Below are 25,098 nucleotides of genomic sequence, written 5' to 3'. Positions count from 1 at the left end.
TAAATGCTGTCCTTTCAGAGAAAAATCACTTTCCTTTGAAAGTGCCTTAAACTACTTTCAAGCATTCACAAAAAACTCACATGCGTTTCTCGTAAAGAGAAGCAGTCTGTTCCAACACTTCAATTCACTGTGCGAAGTGAATGGAGTGTTGCTTCAGTTTGTAAATGCTGTCCTTTCAGAGAAAATCACTTTCCTTTGAAAGTTCCTTAAGCAACTTGCAAGCATTCACAAGAAACTCACATGCGTTTCTCTGAAAGAGAAGCAGTCTGTTCCAATACTTTAATTCACTGTGCGAAGTGAATGGAGTGTTGCTTCACTTTCTAAATGCTGTCCTTTCAGAGAAAATCACTTTCCTTTGAATGTGCCTTAAGCTACTTGCAAGCATTCACAAGAAACACTAATGCGTTTCTATGAAAGAGAAGCAGTCTGTTCCAACACTTCAATTCACTGTGCGAAGTGAATGGAGTGTTGCTTCACTTACTAAATGCTCTCCTTTCAGAGAAAATCACTTTCCTTTGAAAGTGCCTTAAGCTACTTGCAAGCATTAGGAAGAAACTCACATGTGTTTCTCTGAAAGAGAAGCAGTCTGTTCCAACACTTCATTCACTGTGCGAAGTGAATGGAGTGTTGCTTCAGTTTGTAAATGCTGTCGTTTCAGAGAAAATCACTTTCTTTGAAAGTGCCTTAAGCAACTTGCAAGCATTCACAAGAAACTCACATGCGTTTCTCTGAAAGAGAAGCAGTCTGTTCCAACACTTCAATTCACTGTGCGAAGTGAATGGAGTGTTGCTTCAGTTTGTAAATGCTGTCCTTTCAGAGAAAATCACTTTTCTTTGAAAGTGCCTTAAGCTACTTGCAAGCATTCAACAGAAACTCACATGCGTTTCTCTGAAAGAGAAGCAGTCTGTTCCAACACTTCAATTCTCTGTGCGAAGTGAATGGAGTGTTGCTTCACTTTCTAAATGCTGTCCTTTCAGAGAAAATCACTTTCCTTTGAAAGTGCCTTAAGCTACTTGCAAGCATTCACAAGAAACACTAATGCGTTTCTATGAAAGAGAAGCAGTCTGTTCCAACACTTCATTCACTGTGCGAAGTGAATGGAGTGTTGCTTCAGTTTGTAAATGCTGTCCTTTCAGAGAAAAATCACTTTCCTTTAAAAGTGCCTTAAACTACTTTCAAGCATTCACAAAAAACTCACATGCGTTTCTCGAAAAGAGAAGCAGTCTGTTCCAACACTTCAATTCACTGTGCGAAGTGAATGGAGTGTTGCTTCAGTTTGTAAATGCTGTCCTTTCAGAGAAAATCACTTTCCTTTGAAAGTGCCTAAAGCAACTTGCAAGCATTGACAAGAAACTCACATGCGTTTCTCTGAAAGAGAAGCAGTCTGTTCCAATACTTTAATTCACTGTGCGAAGTGAATGGAGTGTTGCTTCAGTTTTTAAATGCTGTCCTTTCAGAGAAAATCACTTTCCTTAGAAAGTGCCTTAAGCTACTTACAAGCATTCAACAGAAACTCTCATGCATTTCTCTGAAAGAGAAGCAGTCTGTTCCAACACTTCAATTCACTGTGCGAAGTGAATGGAGTGTTGCTTCACTTTCTAAATGCTGTCCTTTCAGAGAAAATCACTTTCCTTTGAAAGTGCCTTAAGCTACTTGGAAGCATTAGGAAGAAACTCACATGCGTTTCTCTGAAAGAGAAGCAGTCTGTTCCAACACTTCAATTCACTGTGCGAAGTGAATGGAGTGTTGCTTCACTTTCTAAATGCTGTCCTTTCAGAGAAAATCACTTTCCTTTGAAAGTGCCTTAAGCTACTTGCAAGCATTCACAAGAAACACTAATGCGTTTCTATGAAAGAGAAGCAGTCTGTTCCAACACTTCAATTCACTTTGCGAAGTGAATGGAGTGTTGCTTCACTTTCTAAATGCTGTCCTTTCAGAGAAAATCACTTTCCTTTGAAAGTGCCTTAAGCAACTTGCAAGCATTCACAAGAAACTCACATGCGTTTCTCTGAAAGAGAAGCAGTCTGTTCCAATACTTTAATTCACTGTGCGAAGTAAATGGAGTGTTGCTTCACTTTCTAAATGCTGTCCTTTCAGAGAAAATCACTTTCCTTTGAAAGTGCCTTAAGCTACTTGCAAGCATTCACAAGAAACACTAATGCGTTTCTATGAAAGAGAAGCAGTCTGTTCCAACATTTCAATTCACTGTGCGAAGTGAATGGAGTGTTGCTTCACTTTCTAAATGCTGTCCTTTCAGAGAAAATCACTTTCCTTTGAAAGTGCCTTAAGCTACTTGCAAGCATTAGGGAGAATCTCACATGCGTTTCTCTCAAAGAGAAGCAGTCTGTTCGAACACTTCATTCACTCTGCGAAGTGAATGGAGTGTTGCCTCACTTTCTAAATGCTGTCCTTTCAGAGAAAATCACTTTCCTTTGAAAGTGCCTTAAGCTACTTGCAAGCATTAGGAAGAAACTCACATGCGTTTGTCTGAAAGAGAAGCAGTCTGTTCCAACACTTCAATTCACTGTGCGAAGTGAATGGAGTGTTGCCTCACTTTCTAAATGCTGTCCTTTCAGAGAAAATCACTTTCCATTGAAAGTGCCCAAAACTACTTTCAAGCATTCACAAAAAACACACATTCGTTTCTCTGAAAGAGAAGCAGTCTGTTCCAACACTTCAATTCACTGTGCGAAGTGAATATAGTGTTGCTTCACTTTCTAAATGCTGTCCTTTCAGAGAAAATCACTTTCCTTTGAAAGTGCCTTAAGCTACTTGCAAGCATTCACAAGAAACACTAATGCGTTTCTATGAAAGAGAAGCAGTCTGTTCCAACACTTCAATTCATTGCGCGAAGGGAATGGAGTGTTGCCTTACTTTCTAAATGCTGTCCTTTCAGAGAAAATCACTTTCCTTAGAAAGAGCTTTATGCTACTTACAAGCATTCAACAGAAACTCACATGCATTTCTCTGAAAGAGAAGCAGTCTGTTCCAACACTTCAATTCACTGTGTGAAGTGAATAGAGTGTTGCCTCACTTTCTAAATGCTGTCCTTTCAGAGAAAATCACTTTCTTTGAAAGTGCCTTAAACTACTTTCAAGCATTCATAAAAAACTCACAAGCGTTTCTCTGAAAGAGAAGCAGTCTGTTCCAACACTTCAATTCACTGTGCGAAGTGAATGGAGTGTTGCTTCACTTTCTGAATGCTGTTCTTTCAGAGAAAATCACTTTCCTTTGAAAGTGCCTTAAGCTACATGCAAGCATTAGGAAGAAACTCACATGCGTTTCTCTGAAAGAGAAGCAGTCTGTTCCAACACTTCAATTCACTGTGCGAAGTGAATGGAGTGTTGCTTCACTTTCTAAGTGCTGTCATTTCAGAGAAAATCACTTTCCTTTGAAAGTGCCTTAAGCTACTTGCAAGCATTCACAAGAAACACTAATGCGTTTCTAAGAAAGAGAAGCAGTCTGTTCCAACACTTCATTCACTGTGCGAAGTGAATGGAGTGTTGCTTCAGTTTGTAAATGCTGTCCTTTCAGAGAAAATCACTTTCCTTTGAAAGTGCCTTAAGAAAATTGCAAGCATTCACAAGAAACTCACATGCGTTTCTCTGAAAAAGAAGCAGTCTGTTCCAACACTTCAATTCACTGTGCGAAGTGAATGGAGTGTTGCTTCACTTTCTAAATGCTGTCCTTTCAGAGAAAATCACTTTCCTTTGAAAGTGACTTAAGCTACTTACAAGCATTCACCAGAAACTCACATGCGTTTCTCTGAAAGAGAAGCAGTCTGTTCCAATACTTCAATTCACTCTGCGAAGTGAATGGAGTGTTGCCTCACTTTCTAAATGCTGTCCTTTCAGAGAAAATCACTTTCCTTTGAAAGTGCCTTAAGCTACTTGCAAGCATTAAAAAGAAACTCACATGCGTTTCTCTGAAAGAGAAGCAGTCTGTTCCAACACTTCAATTCACTGTGCGAAGTGAATGGAGTGTTGCCTCACTTTCTAAATGCTGTCCTTTCAGAGAAAATCACTTTCCATTGAAAATGCCCAAAATTACTTTCAAGCATTCACAAAAAACTAACATGCGTTTCTCTGAAAGAGAAGCAGTCTGTTCCAACACTTCAATTCACTGTGCGAAGTGAATATAGTGTTGCTAAACTTTCTAAATGCTGTCCTTTCAGAGAAAATCACTTTCCTTTGAAAGTGCCTTAAGCTACTTATAAGGATTCAACAGAAACTCACATGCGTTTTTCTGAAAGAGAAGCAGTCTGTTCCAATACTTCAATTCATTCTGCGAAGTGAATGGAGTGTTGCTTCACTTTCTAAATGCTGTCCTTTCAGAGAAAATCACTTTCCTTTGAAAGTGCCTTAAGCTACTTGCAAGCATTAGGAAGAAACTCACATGCGTTTCTCTGAAAGAGAAGAGTCCGTTCCAACACTTCAATTCACTGTGCGAAGTGAATGGAGTGTTGCTTCACTTTCTAAATTCTGTCCTTTCAGAGAAAATCACTTTCCTTTGAAAGTGCCCAAAACTACTTTCAAGCATTCACAAAAAACTCACATGCGTTTCTCTGAAAGAGAAGCAGTCTGTTCCAACACTTCAATTCACTGTGCGAAGTGAATATAGTGTTGCTAAACTTTCTAAATGCTGTCCCTTCAGAGAAAATCCCTTTCCTTTGAATGTGCCTTATGCTACTTACAAGCATTCAACAGAAACTCACATGCATTTCTCTGAAAGAGAAGCAATCTGTTCCAACACTTCAATTCTCTGTGCGAAGTGAAAGGAGTGTTGCTTCACTTTCTAAATGCTGTCCTGTCAGAGAAAATCACTTTCCTTTGAAAGTGCCTTAAGCTACTTACAAGCATTCACAAGAAACACTAATGCGTTTCTATGAAAGAGAAGCAGTCTGTTCCAACACTTCAATTCATTGCGCGAAGGGAATGGAGCGTTGCTTTACTTTCTAAATGCTGTCCTTTCAGAGAAAATCACTTTCCTTTGAAAGAGCCTTAAGCTACTTACAAGCATTCAACAGAAACTCACATGCATTTCTCTGAAAGAGAAGCAGTCGGTTCCAAAACTTCAATTCACTGTACAAAGTGAATGGAGTGTTGCTTCACTTTCTAAATGCTGTCCTTTCAGAGAAAATCACTTTCCTTTGAAAGTGCCTTAAGCAACTTGTAAGCATTCACAAGAAACAATAATGCGTTTCTATGAAAGAGAAGCACTCTGTTCCAACACTTCAATTCACTGCACGAAGGGAATGGAGTGTTGCTTCACTTTCTAAATGCTGTCCTTTCAGAGAAAATCACTTTCCTTTGAAAGTGCCTTAAGCAACTTGCAAGCATTCACAAGAAACACTAATGCGTTTCTCTGAAAGAGAAGCAGTCTGTTCCAACATTTCAATTCACTGTGCGAAGTGAATGGAGTGTTGCTTCACTTTCTAAATGCTGTCCTTTCAGAGAAAATCACTTTCCTTTGAAAGTGCCTTAAGCTACTTACAAGCATTCAACAGAAACTTACATGCATTTCTCTGAAATAGAAGCAGTCTGTTCCAACACTTCAATTCACTGTGCGAAGTGAATGGAGTGTTGCTTCACTTTTTAAATGCTGTCCTTTCAGAGAAAATCACTTTCCTTTGAAACTGCCTTAAGCTACTTGCAAGCATTCACAAGAAACACTAATGCGTTTCTATGAAAGAGAAGCAGTCTGTTCCAACACTTCACTTCACTGTGCGAAGTGAATGGAGTGTTGCTTTACTTTCTAAATACTGTCCTTTCAGAGAAAATCACTTTCCTTTGAAAGTGCCTTAAGCTACTTGCAAGCATTAGGAAGTAACTCACATGCGTTTCTCTGAAAGAGAAGCAGTCTGTTCCAACACTTCAATTCACTGTGCGAAGTGAATGGAGTGTTGCTTCACTTTCTAAGTGCTGTCATTTCAGAGAAAATCACTTTCCTTTGAAAGTGCCTTAAGCTACTTGCAAGCATTCACAAGAAACACTAATGCGTTTCTAAGAAAGAGAAGCAGTCTGTTACAACACTTCAATTCACTGTGCGAAGTGAATGGAGTGTTGCTTCACTTTCTAAATGCTGTCCTTTCAGAGAAAATCACTTTCCTTTGAAAGTGCCTTAAGCTACTTGCAAGCATTAGGAAGAAACTCACATGCGTTTCTCTAAAAGAGAAGCAGTCTGTTCCAACATTTCAATTCACTGTGCGAAGTGAATGGAGTGTTGCCTCACTTTCTAAATGCTGTCCTTTCAGAGAAAATCACTTTCCTTTGAAAGTGCCCAAAACTATTTTCAAGCATTCACAAAAAACTCACATGCGTTTCTCTGAAAGAGAAGCAGTCTGTTCCAACACTTCAATTCACTGTGCGAAGTGAATATAGTGTTGCTTCACTTTCTAAATGCTGTGCTTTCAGAGAAAATCCCTTTCCTTTGAATGTGCATTAAGCTACTTACAAGCATTCAACAGAAACTCACATGCATTTCTCTGAAAGAGAAGCAATCTGTTCCAACACTTCAATTCTCTGTGCGAAGTGAATGGAGTGTTGCTTCCCTTTCTAAATGCTGTCCTTTCAGAGAAAATCACTTTCCTTTGAAAGTGCCTTAAGCTACTTGCAAGCATTCACAAGAAACACTAATGTGTTTCTATGAAAGAGAAACAGTCTGTTCCAACACTTCAATTCATTGCGCAAAGGGAATGGAGTGTTGCTTTACTTTCTAAATGCTGTCCTTTCAGAGAAAATCACTTTCCTTTGAAAGAGCCTTAAGCTACTTACAAGCATTCAACAGAAACTCACATGCATTTCTCTGAAAAAGAAGCAGTCTGTTCCAACACTTCAATTCACTGTACAAAGTGAATGGAGTGTTGCTTCACTTTCTAAATGCTGTCCTTTCAGAGAAAATCACTTTTCTTTGAAAGTGCCTTAAACTACTTTCAAGCATTCACAAAAAACTCTCATGCGTTTCTCTTAAAGAGAAGCAGTCTGTTCCAACACTTCAATTCACTGTGCGAAGTGAATGGAGTGTTGCTTCAGTTTGTAAATGCTGTCCTTTCAGAGAAAATCACTTTCCTTTGAAAGTGCCTTAAGAAAATTGCAAGCATTCACAAGAAACTCACATGCGTTTCTCTGAAAAAGAAGCAGTCTGTTCCAACACTTCAATTCACTGTGCGAAGTGAATGGAGTGTTGCTTCACTTTCTAAATGCTGTCCTTTCAGAGAAAATCACTTTCCTTTGAAAGTGACTTAAGCTACTTACAAGCATTCACCAGAAACTCACATGCGTTTCTCTGAAAGAGAAGCAGTCTGTTCCAATACTTCAATTCACTCTGCGAAGTGAATGGAGTGTTGCCTCACTTTCTAAATGCTGTCCTTTCATAGAAAATCACTTTCCTTTGAAAGTGCCTTAAGCTACTTGCAAGCATTAAAAAGAAACTCACATGCGTTTCTCTGAAAGAGAAGCAGTCTGTTCCAACACTTCAATTCACTGTGCGAAGTGAATGGAGTGTTGCCTCACTTTCTAAATGCTGTCCTTTCAGAGAAAATCACTTTCCATTGAAAATGCCCAAAATTACTTTCAAGTATTCACAAAAAACTAACATGCGTTTCTCTGAAAGAGAAGCAGTCTGTTCCAACACTTCAATTCACTGTGCGAAGTGAATATAGTGTTGCTAAACTTTCTAAATGCTGTCCTTTCAGAGAAAATCACTTTTCTTTGAAAGTGCCTTAAGCTACTTATAAGCATTCAACAGAAACTCACATGCGTTTTTCTGAAAGAGAAGCAGTCTGTTCCAATACTTCAATTCATTCTGCGAAGTGAATGGAGTGTTGCTTCACTTTCTAAATGCTGTCCTTTCAGAGAAAATCACTTTCCTTTGAAAGTGCCTTAAGCTACTTGCAAGCATTAGGAAGAAACTCACATGCGTTTCTCTGAAAGAGAAGAGTCCGTTCCAACACTTCAATTCACTGTGCGAAGTGAATGGAGTGTTGCTTCACTTTCTAAATGCTGTCCTTTCAGAGAAAATCACTTTCCATTGAAAGTGCCCAAAACTACTTTCAAGCATTCACAAAAAACTCACATGCGTTTCTCTGAAAGAGAAGCAGTCTGTTCCAACACTTCAATTCACTGTGCGAAGTGAATATAGTGTTGCTAAACTTTCTAAATGCTGTCCTTTCAGAGAAAATCCCTTTCCTTTGAATGTGCCTTATGCTACTTACAAGCATTCAACAGAAACTCATATGCATTTCTCTGAAAGAGAAGCAATCTGTTCCAACACTTCAATTCTCGGTGCGAAGTGAATGGAGTGTTGCTTCACTTTCTAAATGCTGTCCTGTCAGAGAAAATCACTTTTCTTTGAAAGTGCCTTAAGCTACTTGCAAGCATTCACAAGAAACACTAATGCGTTTCTATGAAAGAGAAGCAGTCTGTTCCAACACTTCAATTCATTGCGCGAAGGGAATGGAGCGTTGCTTTACTTTCTAAATGCTGTCCTTTCAGAGAAAATCACTTTCCTTTGAAAGAGCCATAAGCTACTTACAAGCATTCAACAGAAACTCACATGCATTTCTCAGAAAGAGAAGCAGTCGGTTCCAACACTTCAATTCACTGTACAAAGTGAATGGAGTGTTGCTTCACTTTCTAAATGCTGTCCATTCAGAGAAAATCACTTTCCTTTGAAAGTGCCTTAAGCAACTTGCAAGCATTCACAAGAAACACTAATGCGTTTCTATGAAAGAGAAGCACTCTGTTCCAACACTTCAATTCACTGCACGAAGGGAATGGAGTGTTGCTTCACTTTCTAAATGCTGTCCTTTCAGAGAAAATCACTTTCCTTTGAAAGTGCCTTAAGCAACTTGCAAGCATTCACAAGAAACACTAATGCGTTTCTCTGAAAGAGAAGCAGTCTGTTCCAACATTTCAATTCACTGTGCGAAGTGAATGGAGTGTTGCTTCACTTTCTAAATGCTGTCCTTTCAGAGAAAATCACTTTCCTTTGAAAGTGCCTTAAGCTACTTACAAGCATTCAACAGAAACTCACATGCGTTTCTCTGAAAGAGAAGCAGTCTGTTCCAATACTTCAATTCACTCTGCGAAGTGAATGGAGTGTTGCTTCACTTTCTAAATGCTGTCCTTTCAGAGAAAATCACTTTCCTTTGAAAGTGCCTTAAGCTACTTGCAAGCATTCACAAGAAACACTAATGCGTTTCTATGAAAGAGAAGCAGTCTGTTCCAACACTTCAATTCACTGTGCGAAGTGAATAGAGTGTTGCTTCACTTTCTAAATGCTGTCCTTTCAGAGAAAATCACTTTCCTTTGAAAGTGCCTTAAGCTACTTGCAAGCATTAGGAAGAAACTCACATGCGTTTCTCTAAAAGAGAAGCAGTCTGTTCCAACATTTCAATTCACTGTGCGAAGTGAATGGAGTGTTGCCTCACTTTCTAAATGCTGTCCTTTCAGAGAAAATCACTTTCCTTTGAAAGTGCCCAAAACTATTTTCAAGCATTCACAAAAAACTCACATGCGTTTCTCTGAAAGAGAAGCAGTCTGTTCCAACACTTCAATTCACTGTGCGAAGTGAATATAGTGTTGCTTCACTTTCTAAATGCTGTGCTTTCAGAGAAAATCCCTTTCCTTTGAATGTGCATTAAGCTACTTACAAGCATTCAACAGAAACTCACATGCATTTCTCTGAAAGAGAAGCAATCTGTTCCAACACTTCAATTCTCTGTGCGAAGTGAATGGAGTGTTGCTTCCCTTTCTAAATGCTGTCCTTTCAGAGAAAATCACTTTCCTTTGAAAGTGCCTTAAGCTACTTGCAAGCATTCACAAGAAACACTAATGTGTTTCTATGAAAGAGAAACAGTCTGTTCCAACACTTCAATTCATTGCGCAAAGGGAATGGAGTGTTGCTTTACTTTCTAAATGCTGTCCTTTCAGAGAAAATCACTTTCCTTTGAAAGAGCCTTAAGCTACTTACAAGCATTCAACAGAAACTCACATGCATTTCTCTGAAAAAGAAGCAGTCTGTTCCAACACTTCAATTCACTGTACAAAGTGAATGGAGTGTTGCTTCACTTTCTAAATGCTGTCCTTTCAGAGAAAATCACTTTTCTTTGAAAGTGCCTTAAACTACTTTCAAGCATTCACAAAAAACTCTCATGCGTTTCTCTTAAAGAGAAGCAGTCTGTTCCAACACTTCAATTCACTGTGCGAAGTGAATGGAGTGTTGCTTCAGTTTGTAAATGCTGTCCTTTCAGAGAAAATCACTTTCCTTTGAAAGTGCCTTAAGAAAATTGCAAGCATTCACAAGAAACTCACATGCGTTTCTCTGAAAAAGAAGCAGTCTGTTCCAACACTTCAATTCACTGTGCGAAGTGAATGGAGTGTTGCTTCACTTTCTAAATGCTGTCCTTTCAGAGAAAATCACTTTCCTTTGAAAGTGACTTAAGCTACTTACAAGCATTCACCAGAAACTCACATGCGTTTCTCTGAAAGAGAAGCAGTCTGTTCCAATACTTCAATTCACTCTGCGAAGTGAATGGAGTGTTGCCTCACTTTCTAAATGCTGTCCTTTCATAGAAAATCACTTTCCTTTGAAAGTGCCTTAAGCTACTTGCAAGCATTAAAAAGAAACTCACATGCGTTTCTCTGAAAGAGAAGCAGTCTGTTCCAACACTTCAATTCACTGTGCGAAGTGAATGGAGTGTTGCCTCACTTTCTAAATGCTGTCCTTTCAGAGAAAATCACTTTCCATTGAAAATGCCCAAAATTACTTTCAAGTATTCACAAAAAACTAACATGCGTTTCTCTGAAAGAGAAGCAGTCTGTTCCAACACTTCAATTCACTGTGCGAAGTGAATATAGTGTTGCTAAACTTTCTAAATGCTGTCCTTTCAGAGAAAATCACTTTTCTTTGAAAGTGCCTTAAGCTACTTATAAGCATTCAACAGAAACTCACATGCGTTTTTCTGAAAGAGAAGCAGTCTGTTCCAATACTTCAATTCATTCTGCGAAGTGAATGGAGTGTTGCTTCACTTTCTAAATGCTGTCCTTTCAGAGAAAATCACTTTCCTTTGAAAGTGCCTTAAGCTACTTGCAAGCATTAGGAAGAAACTCACATGCGTTTCTCTGAAAGAGAAGAGTCCGTTCCAACACTTCAATTCACTGTGCGAAGTGAATGGAGTGTTGCTTCACTTTCTAAATGCTGTCCTTTCAGAGAAAATCACTTTCCATTGAAAGTGCCCAAAACTACTTTCAAGCATTCACAAAAAACTCACATGCGTTTCTCTGAAAGAGAAGCAGTCTGTTCCAACACTTCAATTCACTGTGCGAAGTGAATATAGTGTTGCTAAACTTTCTAAATGCTGTCCTTTCAGAGAAAATCCCTTTCCTTTGAATGTGCCTTATGCTACTTACAAGCATTCAACAGAAACTCATATGCATTTCTCTGAAAGAGAAGCAATCTGTTCCAACACTTCAATTCTCGGTGCGAAGTGAATGGAGTGTTGCTTCACTTTCTAAATGCTGTCCTTTCAGAGAAAATCACTTTCCTTTGAAAGTGCCTTAAGCTACTTACAAGCATTCAACAGAAACTCACATGCGTTTCTCTGAAAGAGAAGCAGTCTGTTCCAATACTTCAATTCACTCTGCGAAGTGAATGGAGTGTTGCTTCACTTTCTAAATGCTGTCCTTTCAGAGAAAATCACTTTCCTTTGAAAGTGCCTTAAGCTACTTGCAAGCATTCACAAGAAACACTAATGCGTTTCTATGAAAGAGAAGCAGTCTGTTCCAACACTTCAATTCACTGTGCGAAGTGAATAGAGTGTTGCTTCACTTTCTAAATGCTGTCCTTTCAGAGAAAATCACTTTCCTTTGAAAGTGCCTTAAGCTACTTGCAAGCATTAGGAAGAAACTCACATGCGTTTGTCTGAAAGAGAAGCAGTCTGTTCCAACACTTCAATTCACTGTGCGAAGTGAATGGAGTGTTGCCTCACTTTCTAAATGCTGTCCTTTCAGAGAAAATCACTTTCCATTGAAAGTGCCCAAAACTACTTTCAAGCATTCACAAAAAACACACATGCGTTTCTCTGAAAGAGAAGCAGTCTGTTCCAACACTTCAATTCACTGTGCGAAGTGAATATAGTGTTGCTTCACTTTCTAAATGCTGTCCTTTCAGAGAAAATCACTTTCCTTTGAAAGTGCCTTAAGCTACTTGCAAGCATTCACAAGAAACACTAATGCGTTTCTATGAAAGAGAAGCAGTCTGTTCCAACACTTCAATTCATTGCGCGAAGGGAATGGAGTGTTGTCTTACTTTCTAAATGCTGTCCTTTCAGAGAAAATCACTTTCCTTTGAAAGAGCCTTAAGCTACTTACAAGCATTCAACAGAAACTCACATGCATTTCTCTGAAAGAGAAGCAGTCTGTTCCAACACTTCAATTCACTGTACAAAGTGAATGGAGTGTTGCTTCACTTTCTAAATGCTGTCCTTTCAGAGAAAATCACTTTCCTTTGAAAGTGCCTTAAGCAACTTGCAAGAATTCACAAGAAACACTAATGCGTTTCTATGAAAGAGAAGCACTCTGTTCCAACACTTCAATTCACTGCACGAAGGGAATGGAGTGTTGCTTCACTTTCTAAATGCTGTCCTTTCAGAGAAAATCACTTTCCTTTGAAAGTGCCTTAAGCTACTTAAAAGCATTCACCAGAAACTCACATGCGTTTCTCTGAAAGAGAAGCAGTCTGTTCCAACACTTCAATTCACTGTGCGAAGTGAATGGAGTGTTGCTTCACTTTCTAAATGCTGTCCTTTCAGAGAAAAATCACTTTCCTTTGAAAGTGCCTTAAACTACTTTCAAGCATTCACAAAAAACTCACATGCGTTTCTCGTAAAGAGAAGCAGTCTGTTCCAACACTTCAATTCACTGTGCGAATTGAATGGAGTGTTGCTTCAGTTTGTAAATGCTGTCCTTTCAGAGAAAATCACTTTCCTTTGAAAGTTCCTTAAGCAACTTGCAAGCATTCACAAGAAACTCACATGCGTTTCTCTGAAAGAGAAGCAGTCTGTTCCAATACTTTAATTCACTGTGCGAAGTGAATGGAGTGTTGCTTCACTTTCTAAATGCTGTCCTTTCAGAGAAAATCACTTTCCTTTGAATGTGCCTTAAGCTACTTGCAAGCATTCACAAGAAACACTAATGCGTTTCTATGAAAGAGAAGCAGTCTGTTCCAACACTTCAATTCACTGTGCGAAGTGAATGGAGTGTTGCTTCACTTACTAAATGCTCTCCTTTCAGAGAAAATCACTTTCCTTTGAAAGTGCCTTAAGCTACTTGCAAGCATTAGGAAGAAACTCACATGTGTTTCTCTGAAAGAGAAGCAGTCTGTTCCAACACTTCATTCACTCTGCGAAGTGAATGGAGTGTTGCTTCAGTTTGTAAATGCTGTCGTTTCAGAGAAAATCACTTTCTTTGAAAGTGCCTTAAGCAACTTGCAAGCATTCACAAGAAACTCACATGCGTTTCTCTGAAAGAGAAGCAGTCTGTTCCAACACTTCAATTCACTGTGCGAAGTGAATGGAGTGTTGCTTCAGTTTGTAAATGCTGTCCTTTCAGAGAAAATCACTTTTCTTTGAAAGTGCCTTAAGCTACTTGCAAGCATTCAACAGAAACTCACATGCGTTTCTCTGAAAGAGAAGCAGTCTGTTCCAACACTTCAATTCTCTGTGCGAAGTGAATGGAGTGTTGCTTCACTTTCTAAATGCTGTCCTTTCAGAGAAAATCACTTTCCTTTGAAAGTGCCTTAAGCTACTTGCAAGCATTCACAAGAAACACTAATGCGTTTCTATGAAAGAGAAGCAGTCTGTTCCAACACTTCAATTCATTGCGCGAAGGGAATGGAGTGTTGCTTTACTTTCTAAATGCTGTCCTTTCAGAGAAAATCACCTTCCTTTGAAAGAGCCTTAAGCTACTTACAAACATTCAACAGAAACTCACATGCATTTCTCTGAAAGAGAAGCAGTCTGTTCCAACACTTCAATTCACTGTGCGAAGTGAATGGAGTGTTGCTTCACTTTCTAAATGCTGTCCTTTCAGAGAAAATCACTTTCCTTTGAAAGTGCCTTAAGCAACTTGCAAGAATTCACAAGAAACACTAATGCGTTTCTATGAAAGAGAAGCACTCTGTTCCAACACTTCAATTCACTGCACGAAGGGAATGGAGTGTTGCTTCACTTTCTAAATGCTGTCCTTTCAGAGAAAATCAATTTCCTTTGAAAATGCCTTAAGCTACTTACAAGCATTCATCAGAAACTCACATGCGTTTCTCTGAAAGAGAAGCAGTCTGTTCCAACACTTCAATTCACTGTGCGAAGTGAATGGAGTGTTGCTTCACTTTCTAAATGCTGTCCTTTCAGAGAAAAATCACTTTCCTTTAAAAGTGCCTTAAACTACTTTCAAGCATTCACAAAAAACTCACATGCGTTTCTCGAAAAGAGAAGCAGTCTGTTCCAACACTTCAATTCACTGTGCGAAGTGAATGGAGTGTTGCTTCAGTTTGTAAATGCTGTCCTTTCAGAGAAAATCACTTTCCTTTGAAAGTGCCTAAAGCAACTTGCAAGCATTGACAAGAAACTCACATGCGTTTCTCTGAAAGAGAAGCAGTCTGTTCCAATACTTTAATTCACTGTGCGAAGTGAATGGAGTGTTGCTTCAGTTTTTAAATGCTGTCCTTTCAGAGAAAATCACTTTCCTTAGAAAGTGCCTTAAGCTACTTACAAGCATTCAACAGAAACTCTCATGCATTTCTCTGAAAGAGAAGCAGTCTGTTCCAACACTTCAATTCACTGTGCGAAGTGAATGGAGTGTTGCTTCACTTTCTAAATGCTGTCCTTTCAGAGAAAATCACTTTCCTTTGAAAGTGCCTTAAGCTACTTGGAAGCATTAGGAAGAAACTCACATGCGTTTCTCTGAAAGAGAAGCAGTCTGTTCCAACACTTCAATTCACTGTGCGAAGTGAATGGAGTGTTGCTTCACTTTCTAAATGCTGTCCTTTCAGAGAAAATCACTTTCCTTTGAAAGTGCCTTAAGCTACTTGCAAGCATTCACAAGAAACACTAATGCGTTTCTATGAAAGAGAAGCAGTCTGTTCCAACACTTCAATTCACTTTGCGAAGTGAATGGAGTGTTGCTTCACTTTCTAAATGCTGTCCTTTCAGAGAAAATCACTTTCCTTTGAAAGTGCCTTAAGCAACTTGCAAGCATTCACAAGAAACTCACATGCGTTTCTCTGAAAGAGAAGCAGTCTGTTCCAATACTTTAATTCACTGTGCGAAGTAAATGGAGTGTTGCTTCACTTTCTAAATGCTGTCCTTTCAGAGAAAATCACTTTCCTTTGAAAGTGCCTTAAGCTACTTGCAAGCATTCACAAGAAACACTAATGCGTTTCTATGAAAGAGAAGCAGTCTGTTCCAACATTTCAATTCACTGTGCGAAGTGAATGGAGTGTTGCTTCACTTTCTAAATGCTGTCCTTTCAGAGAAAATCACTTTCCTTTGAAAGTGCCTTAAGCTACTTGCAAGCATTAGGGAGAATCTCACATGCGTTTCTCTGAAAGAGAAGCAGTCTGTTCGAACACTTCATTCACTCTGCGAAGTGAATGGAGTGTTGCCTCACTTTCTAAATGCTGTCCTTTCAGAGAAAATCACTTTCCTTTGAAAGTGCCTTAAGCTACTTGCAAGCATTAGGAAGAAACTCACATGCGTTTGTCTGAAAGAGAAGCAGTCTGTTCCAACACTTCAATTCACTGTGCGAAGTGAATGGAGTGTTGCCTCACTTTCTAAATGCTGTCCTTTCAGAGAAAATCACTTTCCATTGAAAGTGCCCAAAACTACTTTCAAGCATTCACAAAAAACACACATTCGTTTCTCTGAAAGAGAAGCAGTCTGTTCCAACACTTCAATTCACTGTGCGAAGTGAATATAGTGTTGCTTCACTTTCTAAATGCTGTCCTTTCAGAGAAAATCACTTTCCTTTGAAAGTGCCTTAAGCTACTTGCAAGCATTCACAAGAAACACTAATGCGTTTCTATGAAAGAGAAGCAGTCTGTTCCAACACTTCAATTCATTGCGCGAAGGGAATGGAGTGTTGCCTTACTTTCTAAATGCTGTCCTTTCAGAGAAAATCACTTTCCTTAGAAAGAGCTTTATGCTACTTACAAGCATTCAACAGAAACTCACATGCATTTCTCTGAAAGAGAAGCAGTCTGTTCCAACACTTCAATTCACTGTACAAAGTGAATGGAGTGTTGCTTCACTTTCTAAATGCTGTCCTTTCAGAGAAAATCACTTTCCTTTGAAAGTGCCTTAAGCAACTTGCAAGAATTCACAAGAAACACTAATGCGTTTCTATGAAAGAGAAGCACTCTGTTCCAACACTTCAATTCACTGCACGAAGGGAATGGAGTGTTGCTTCACTTTCTAAATGCTGTCCTTTCAGAGAAAATCACTTTCCTTTGAAAGTGCCTTAAGCTACTTAAAAGCATTCACCAGAAACTCACATGCGTTTCTCTGAAAGAGAAGCAGTCTGTTCCAACACTTCAATTCACTGTGCGAAGTGAATGGAGTGTTGCTTCACTTTCTAAATGCTGTCCTTTCAGAGAAAAATCACTTTCCTTTGAAAGTGCCTTAAACTACTTTCAAGCATTCACAAAAAACTCACATGCGTTTCTCGTAAAGAGAAGCAGTCTGTTCCAACACTTCAATTCACTGTGCGAAGTGAATGGAGTGCTGCTTCAGTTTGTAAATGCTGTCCTTTCAGAGAAAATCACTTTCCTTTGAAAGTTCCTTAAGCAACTTGCAAGCATTCACAAGAAACTCACATGCGTTTCTCTGAAAGAGAAGCAGTCTGTTCCAATACTTTAATTCACTGTGCGAAGTGAATGGAGTGTTGCTTCACTTTCTAAATGCTGTCCTTTCAGAGAAAATCACTTTCCTTTGAAAGTGCCTTAAGCTACTTGCAAGCATTCACAAGAAACACTAATGCGTTTCTATGAAAGAGAAGCAGTCTGTTCCAACACTTCAATTCACTGTGCGAAGTGAATGGAGAGTTGCTTCACTTACTAAATGCTCTCCTTTCAGAGAAAATCACTTTCCTTTGAAAGTGCCTTAAGCTACTTGCAAGCATTAGGAAGAAACTCACATGCGTTTCTCTGAAAGAGAAGCAGTCTGTTCCAACACTTCATTCACTCTGCGAAGTGAATGGAGTGTTGCTTCAGTTTCTAAATGCTGTCGTTTCAGAGAAAATCACTTTCCTTTGAAAGTGCCTTAAGCAACTTGCAAGCATTCACAAGAAACTCACATGCGTTTCTCTGAAAGAGAAGCAGTCTGTTCCAACACTTCAATTCACTGTGCGAAGTGAATGGAGTGTTGCTTCAGTTTGTAAATGCTGTCCTTTCAGAGAAAATCACTTTTCTTTGAAAGTGCCTTAAGCTACTTGCAAGCATTCAACAGAAACTCACATGCGTTTCTCTGAAAGAGAAGCAGTCTGTTCCAACACTTCAATTCTCTGTGCGAAGTGAATGGAGTGTTGCTTCACTTTCTAAATGCTGTCCTTTCAGAGAAAATCACTTTCCTTTGAAAGTGCCTTAAGCTACTTGCAAGCATTCACAAGAAACACTAATGCGTTTCTATGAAAGAGAAGCAGTCTGTTCCAACACTTCAATTCATTGCGCGAAGGGAATGGAGTGTTGCTTTACTTTCTAAATGCTGTCCTTTCAGAGAAAATCACCTTCCTTTGAAAGAGCCTTAAGCTACTTACAAACATTCAACAGAAACTCACATGCATTTCTCTGAAAGAGAAGCAGTCTGTTCCAACACTTCAATTCACTGTGCGAAGTGAATGGAGTGTTGCTTCACTTTCTAAATGCTGTCCTTTCAGAGAAAATCACTTTCCTTTGAAAGTGCCTTAAGCAACTTGCAAGAATTCACAAGAAACACTAATGCGTTTCTATGAAAGAGAAGCACTCTGTTCCAACACTTCAATTCACTGCACGAAGGGAATGGAGTGTTGCTTCACTTTCTAAATGCTGTCCTTTCAGAGAAAATCAATTTCCTTTGAAAATGCCTTAAGCTACTTACAAGCATTCATCAGAAACTCACATGCGTTTCTCTGAAAGAGAAGCAGTCTGTTCCAACACTTCAATTCACTGTGCGAAGTGAATGGAGTGTTGCTTCACTTTCTAAATGCTGTCCTTTCAGAGAAAAATCACTTTCCTTTAAAAGTGCCTTAAACTACTTTCAAGCATTCACAAAAAACTCACATGCGTTTCTCGAAAAGAGAAGCAGTCTGTTCCAACACTTCAATTCACTGTGCGAAGTGAATGGAGTGTTGCTTCAGTTTGTAAATGCTGTCCTTTCAGAGAAAATCACTTTCCTTTGAAAGTGCCTAAAGCAACTTGCAAGCATTGACAAGAAACTCACATGCGTTTCTCTGAAAGAGAAGCAGTCTGTTCCAATACTTTAATTCACTGTGCGAAGTGAATGGAGTGTTGCTTCAGTTTTTAAATGCTGTCCTTTCAGAGAAAATCACTTTCCTTAGAAAGTGCCTTAAGCTACTTACAAGCATTCAACAGAAACTCTCATGCATTTCTCTGAAAGAGAAGCAGTCTGTTCCAACACTTCAATTCACTGTGCGAAGTGAATGGAGTGTTGCTTCACTTTCTAAATGCTGTCCTTTCAGAGAAAATCACTTTCCTTTGAAAGTGCCTTAAGCTACTTGGAAGCATTAGGAAGAAACTCACATGCGTTTCTCTGAAAGAGAAGCAGTCTGTTCCAACACTTCAATTCACTGTGCGAAGTGAATGGAGTGTTGCTTCACTTTCTAAATGCTGTCCTTTCAGAGAAAATCACTTTCCTTTGAAAGTGCCTTAAGCTACTTGCAAGCATTCACAAGAAACACTAATGCGTTTCTATGAAAGAGAAGCAGTCTGTTCCAACACTTCAATTCACTTTGCGAAGTGAATGGAGTGTTGCTTCACTTTCTAAATGCTGTCCTTTCAGAGAAAATCACTTTCCTTTGAAAGTGCCTTAAGCAACTTGCAAGCATTCACAAGAAACTCACATGCGTTTCTCTGAAAGAGAAGCAGTCTGTTCCAATACTTTAATTCACTGTGCGAAGTAAATGGAGTGTTGCTTCACTTTCTAAATGCTGTCCTTTCAGAGAAAATCACTTTCCTTTGAAAGTGCCTTAAGCTACTTGCAAGCATTCACAAGAAACACTAATGCGTTTCTATGAAAGAGAAGCAGTCTGTTCCAACATTTCAATTCACTGTGCGAAGTGAATGGAGTGTTGCTTCACTTTCTAAATGCTGTCCTTTCAGAGAAAATCACTTTCCTTTGAAAGTGCCTTAAGCTACTTGCAAGCATTAGGGAGAATCTCACATGCGTTTCTCTGAAAGAGAAGCAGTCTGTTCGAACACTTCATTCACTCTGCGAAGTGAATGGAGTGTTGCCTCACTTTCTAAATGCTGTCCTTTCAGAGAAAATCACTTTCCTTTGAAAGTGCCTTAAGCTACTTGCAAGCATTAGGAAGAAACTCACATGCGTTTGTCTGAAAGAGAAGCAGTCTGTTCCAACACTTCAATTCACTGTGCGAAGTGAATGGAGTGTTGCCTCACTTTCTAAATGCTGTCCTTTCAGAGAAAATCACTTTCCATTGAAAGTGCCCAAAACTACTTTCAAGCATTCACAAAAAACACACATTCGTTTCTCTGAAAGAGAAGCAGTCTGTTCCAACACTTCAATTCACTGTGCGAAGTGAATATAGTGTTGCTTCACTTTCTAAATGCTGTCCTTTCAGAGAAAATCACTTTCCTTTGAAAGTGCCTTAAGCTACTTGCAAGCATTCACAAGAAACACTAATGCGTTTCTATGAAAGAGAAGCAGTCTGTTCCAACACTTCAATTCATTGCGCGAAGGGAATGGAGTGTTGCCTTACTTTCTAAATGCTGTCCTTTCAGAGAAAATCACTTTCCTTAGAAAGAGCTTTATGCTACTTACAAGCATTCAACAGAAACTCACATGCATTTCTCTGAAAGAGAAGCAGTCTGTTCCAACACTTCAATTCACTGTACAAAGTGAATGGAGTGTTGCTTCACTTTCTAAATGCTGTCCTTTCAGAGAAAATCACTTTCCTTTGAAAGTGCCTTAAGCAACTTGCAAGAATTCACAAGAAACACTAATGCGTTTCTATGAAAGAGAAGCACTCTGTTCCAACACTTCAATTCACTGCACGAAGGGAATGGAGTGTTGCTTCACTTTCTAAATGCTGTCCTTTCAGAGAAAATCACTTTCCTTTGAAAGTGCCTTAAGCTACTTAAAAGCATTCACCAGAAACTCACATGCGTTTCTCTGAAAGAGAAGCAGTCTGTTCCAACACTTCAATTCACTGTGCGAAGTGAATGGAGTGTTGCTTCACTTTCTAAATGCTGTCCTTTCAGAGAAAAATCACTTTCCTTTGAAAGTGCCTTAAACTACTTTCAAGCATTCACAAAAAACTCACATGCGTTTCTCGTAAAGAGAAGCAGTCTGTTCCAACACTTCAATTCACTGTGCGAAGTGAATGGAGTGCTGCTTCAGTTTGTAAATGCTGTCCTTTCAGAGAAAATCACTTTCCTTTGAAAGTTCCTTAAGCAACTTGCAAGCATTCACAAGAAACTCACATGCGTTTCTCTGAAAGAGAAGCAGTCTGTTCCAATACTTTAATTCACTGTGCGAAGTGAATGGAGTGTTGCTTCACTTTCTAAATGCTGTCCTTTCAGAGAAAATCACTTTCCTTTGAAAGTGCCTTAAGCTACTTGCAAGCATTCACAAGAAACACTAATGCGTTTCTATGAAAGAGAAGCAGTCTGTTCCAACACTTCAATTCACTGTGCGAAGTGAATGGAGAGTTGCTTCACTTACTAAATGCTCTCCTTTCAGAGAAAATCACTTTCCTTTGAAAGTGCCTTAAGCTACTTGCAAGCATTAGGAAGAAACTCACATGCGTTTCTCTGAAAGAGAAGCAGTCTGTTCCAACACTTCATTCACTCTGCGAAGTGAATGGAGTGTTGCTTCAGTTTCTAAATGCTGTCGTTTCAGAGAAAATCACTTTCCTTTGAAAGTGCCTTAAGCAACTTGCAAGCATTCACAAGAAACTCACATGCGTTTCTCTGAAAGAGAAGCAGTCTGTTCCAACACTTCAATTCACTGTGCGAAGTGAATGGAGTGTTGCTTCAGTTTGTAAATGCTGTCCTTTCAGAGAAAATCACTTTCCTTTGAAAGTGCCTTAAGCTACTTGCAAGCATTCAACAGAAACTCACATGCGTTTCTCTGAAAGAGAAGCAGTCTGTTCCAACACTTCAATTCACGGTGTGAAGTGAATGGAGTGTTGCCTCACTTTCTAAATGCTGTCCTTTCAGAGAAGATCACTTTCCTTTGAAAGTGCCCAAAACTACTTTCAAGCATTCATAAAAAACACACATGCGTTTCTCTGAAAGAGAAGCAGTCTGTTCCAACACTTCAATTCACTGTGCGAAGTGAATATAGTGTTGCTTCACTTTCTAAATGCTGTCCTTTCAGAGAAAATCACTTTCCTTTGAATGTGCCTTACGCTACTTACAAGCATTCAACAGAAACTCACATGAATTTCTCTGAAAGAGAAGCAATCTGTTCCAACACTTCAATTCTCTGTGCGAAGTGAATGGAGTGTTGCTTCACTTTCTAAATGCTGTCCTTTCAGAGAAAATCACTTTCCTTTGAAAGTGCCTTAAGCAACTTGCAAGCATTCACAAGAAACTCACATGCGTTTCTCTGAAAGAGAAGCAGTCTGTTCCAATACTTTAATTCACTGTGCGAAGTAAATGGAGTGTTGCTTCACTTTCTAAATGCTGTCCTTTCAGAGAAAATCACTTTCCTTCGAAAGTGCCTTAAGCAACTTGCAAGCATTCACAAGAAACACTAATGCGTTTCTATGAAAGAGAAGCAGTCTGTTCCAACACTTCAATTCACTGTGCGAAGTGAATGGAGTGTTGCTTCACTTTCTAAATGCTGTCCTTTCAGAGAAAATCACTTTCCTTTGAAAGTGCCTTAAGCTACTTGCAAGCATTAGGAAGAATCTCACATGCGTTTCTCTGAAAGAGAAGCAGTCTGTTCGAACACTTCATTCACTCTGCGAAGTGAATGGAGTGTTGCCTCACTTTCTAAATGCTGTCCTTTCAGAGAAAATCACTTTCCTTTGAAAGTGCCTTAAGCTACTTGCAAGCATTAGGAAGAAACTCACATGCGTTTGTCTGAAAGAGAAGCAGTCTGTTCCAACACTTCAATTCACTGTGCGAAGTGAATGGAGTGTTGCCTCACTTTCTAAATGCTGTCCTTTCAGAGAAAATCACTTTCCATTGAAAGTGCCCAAAACTACTTTCAAGCATTCACAAAAAACACACATGCGTTTCTCTGAAAGAGAAGCAGTCTGTTCCAACACTTCAATTCACTGTGCGAAGTGAATATAGTGTTGCTTCACTTTCTAAATGCTGTCCTTTCAGAGAAAATCACTTTCCTTTGAAAGTGCCTTAAGCTACTTGCAAGCATTCACAAGAAACACTAATGCGTTTCTATGAAAGAGAAGCAGTCTGTTCCAACACTTCAATTCATTGCGCGAAGGGAATGGAGTGTTGCCTTACTTTCTAAATGCTGTCCTTTCAGAGAAAATCACTTTCCTTTGAAAGAGCCTTAAGCTACTTACAAGCATTCAACAGAAACTCACATGCATTTCTCTGAAAGAGAAGCAGTCTGTTCCAACACTTCAATTCACTGTACAAAGTGAATGGAGTGTTGCTTCACTTTCTAAATGCTGTCCTTTCAGAGAAAATCACTTTCCTTTGAAAGTGCCTTAAGCAACTTGCAAGAATTCACAAGAAACACTAATGCGTTTCTATGAAAGAGAAGCACTCTGTTCCAACACTTCAATTCACTGCACGAAGGGAATGGAGTGTTGCTTCACTTTCTAAATGCTGTCCTTTCAGAGAAAAATCACTTTCCTTTGAAAGTGCCTTAAACTACTTTCAAGCATTCACAAAAAACTCACATGCGTTTCTCGTAAAGAGAAGCAGTCTGTTCCAACACTTCAATTCACTGTGCGAAGTGAATGGAGTGTTGCTTCAGTTTGTAAATGCTGTCCTTTCAGAGAAAATCACTTTCCTTTGAAAGTGCCTTAAGCAACTTGCAAGCATTCACAAGAAACTCACATGCGTTTCTCTGAAAGAGAAGCAGTCTGTTCCAATACTTTAATTCACTGTGCGAAGTGAATGGAGTGTTGCTTCACTTTCTAAATGCTGTCCTTTCAGAGAAAATCACTTTACTTTGAAAGTGCCTTAAGCTACTTGCAAGCATTCACAAGAAACACTAATGCGTTTCTATGAAAGAGAAGCAGTCTGTTCCAACACTTCAATTCACTGTGCGAAGTGAATGGAGAGTTGCTTCACTTACTAAATGCTCTCCTTTCAGAGAAAATCACTTTCCTTTGAAAGTGCCTTAAGCTACTTGCAAGCATTAGGAAGAAACTCACATGCGTTTCTCTGAAAGAGAAGCAGTCTGTTCCAACACTTCATTCACTCTGCGAAGTGAATGGAGTGTTGCTTCAGTTTCTAAATGCTGTCGTTTCAGAGAAAATCACTTTCCTTTGAAAGTGCCTTAAGCAACTTGCAAGCATTCACAAGAAACTCACATGCGTTTCTCTGAAAGAGAAGCAGTCTGTTCCAACACTTCAATTCACTGTGCGAAGTGAATGGAGTGTTGCTTCAGTTTGTAAATGCTGTCCTTTCAGAGAAAATCACTTTCCTTTGAAAGTGCCTTAAGCTACTTGCAAGCATTCAACAGAAACTCACATGCGTTTCTCTGAAAGAGAAGCAGTCTGTTCCAACACTTCAATTCACGGTGTGAAGTGAATGGAGTGTTGCCTCACTTTCTAAATGCTGTCCTTTCAGAGAAGATCACTTTCCTTTGAAAGTGCCCAAAACTACTTTCAAGCATTCATAAAAAACACACATGCGTTTCTCTGAAAGAGAAGCAGTCTGTTCCAACACTTCAATTCACTGTGCGAAGTGAATATAGTGTTGCTTCACTTTCTAAATGCTGTCCTTTCAGAGAAAATCACTTTCCTTTGAATGTGCCTTACGCTACTTACAAGCATTCAACAGAAACTCACATGAATTTCTCTGAAAGAGAAGCAATCTGTTCCAACACTTCAATTCTCTGTGCGAAGTGAATGGAGTGTTGCTTCACTTTCTAAATGCTGTCCTTTCAGAGAAAATCACTTTCCTTTGAAAGTGCCTTAAGCAACTTGCAAGCATTCACAAGAAACTCACATGCGTTTCTCTGAAAGAGAAGCAGTCTGTTCCAATACTTTAATTCACTGTGCGAAGTAAATGGAGTGTTGCTTCACTTTCTAAATGCTGTCCTTTCAGAGAAAATCACTTTCCTTCGAAAGTGCCTTAAGCAACTTGCAAGCATTCACAAGAAACACTAATGCGTTTCTATGAAAGAGAAGCAGTCTGTTCCAACACTTCAATTCACTGTGCGAAGTGAATGGAGTGTTGCTTCACTTTCTAAATGCTGTCCTTTCAGAGAAAATCACTTTCCTTTGAAAGTGCCTTAAGCTACTTGCAAGCATTAGGAAGAATCTCACATGCGTTTCTCTGAAAGAGAAGCAGTCTGTTCGAACACTTCATTCACTCTGCGAAGTGAATGGAGTGTTGCCTCACTTTCTAAATGCTGTCCTTTCAGAGAAAATCACTTTCCTTTGAAAGTGCCTTAAGCTACTTGCAAGCATTAGGAAGAAACTCACATGCGTTTGTCTGAAAGAGAAGCAGTCTGTTCCAACACTTCAATTCACTGTGCGAAGTGAATGGAGTGTTGCCTCACTTTCTAAATGCTGTCCTTTCAGAGAAAATCACTTTCCATTGAAAGTGCCCAAAACTACTTTCAAGCATTCACAAAAAACACACATGCGTTTCTCTGAAAGAGAAGCAGTCTGTTCCAACACTTCAATTCACTGTGCGAAGTGAATATAGTGT

Source organism: Myodes glareolus, chromosome 18 (assembly GCF_982192425.1).
Source record: "Myodes glareolus chromosome 18, mMyoGla1.1, whole genome shotgun sequence".
NCBI lineage: Eukaryota > Metazoa > Chordata > Mammalia > Rodentia > Cricetidae > Myodes > Myodes glareolus.
This window is presented reverse-complemented; position numbering follows the sequence as displayed.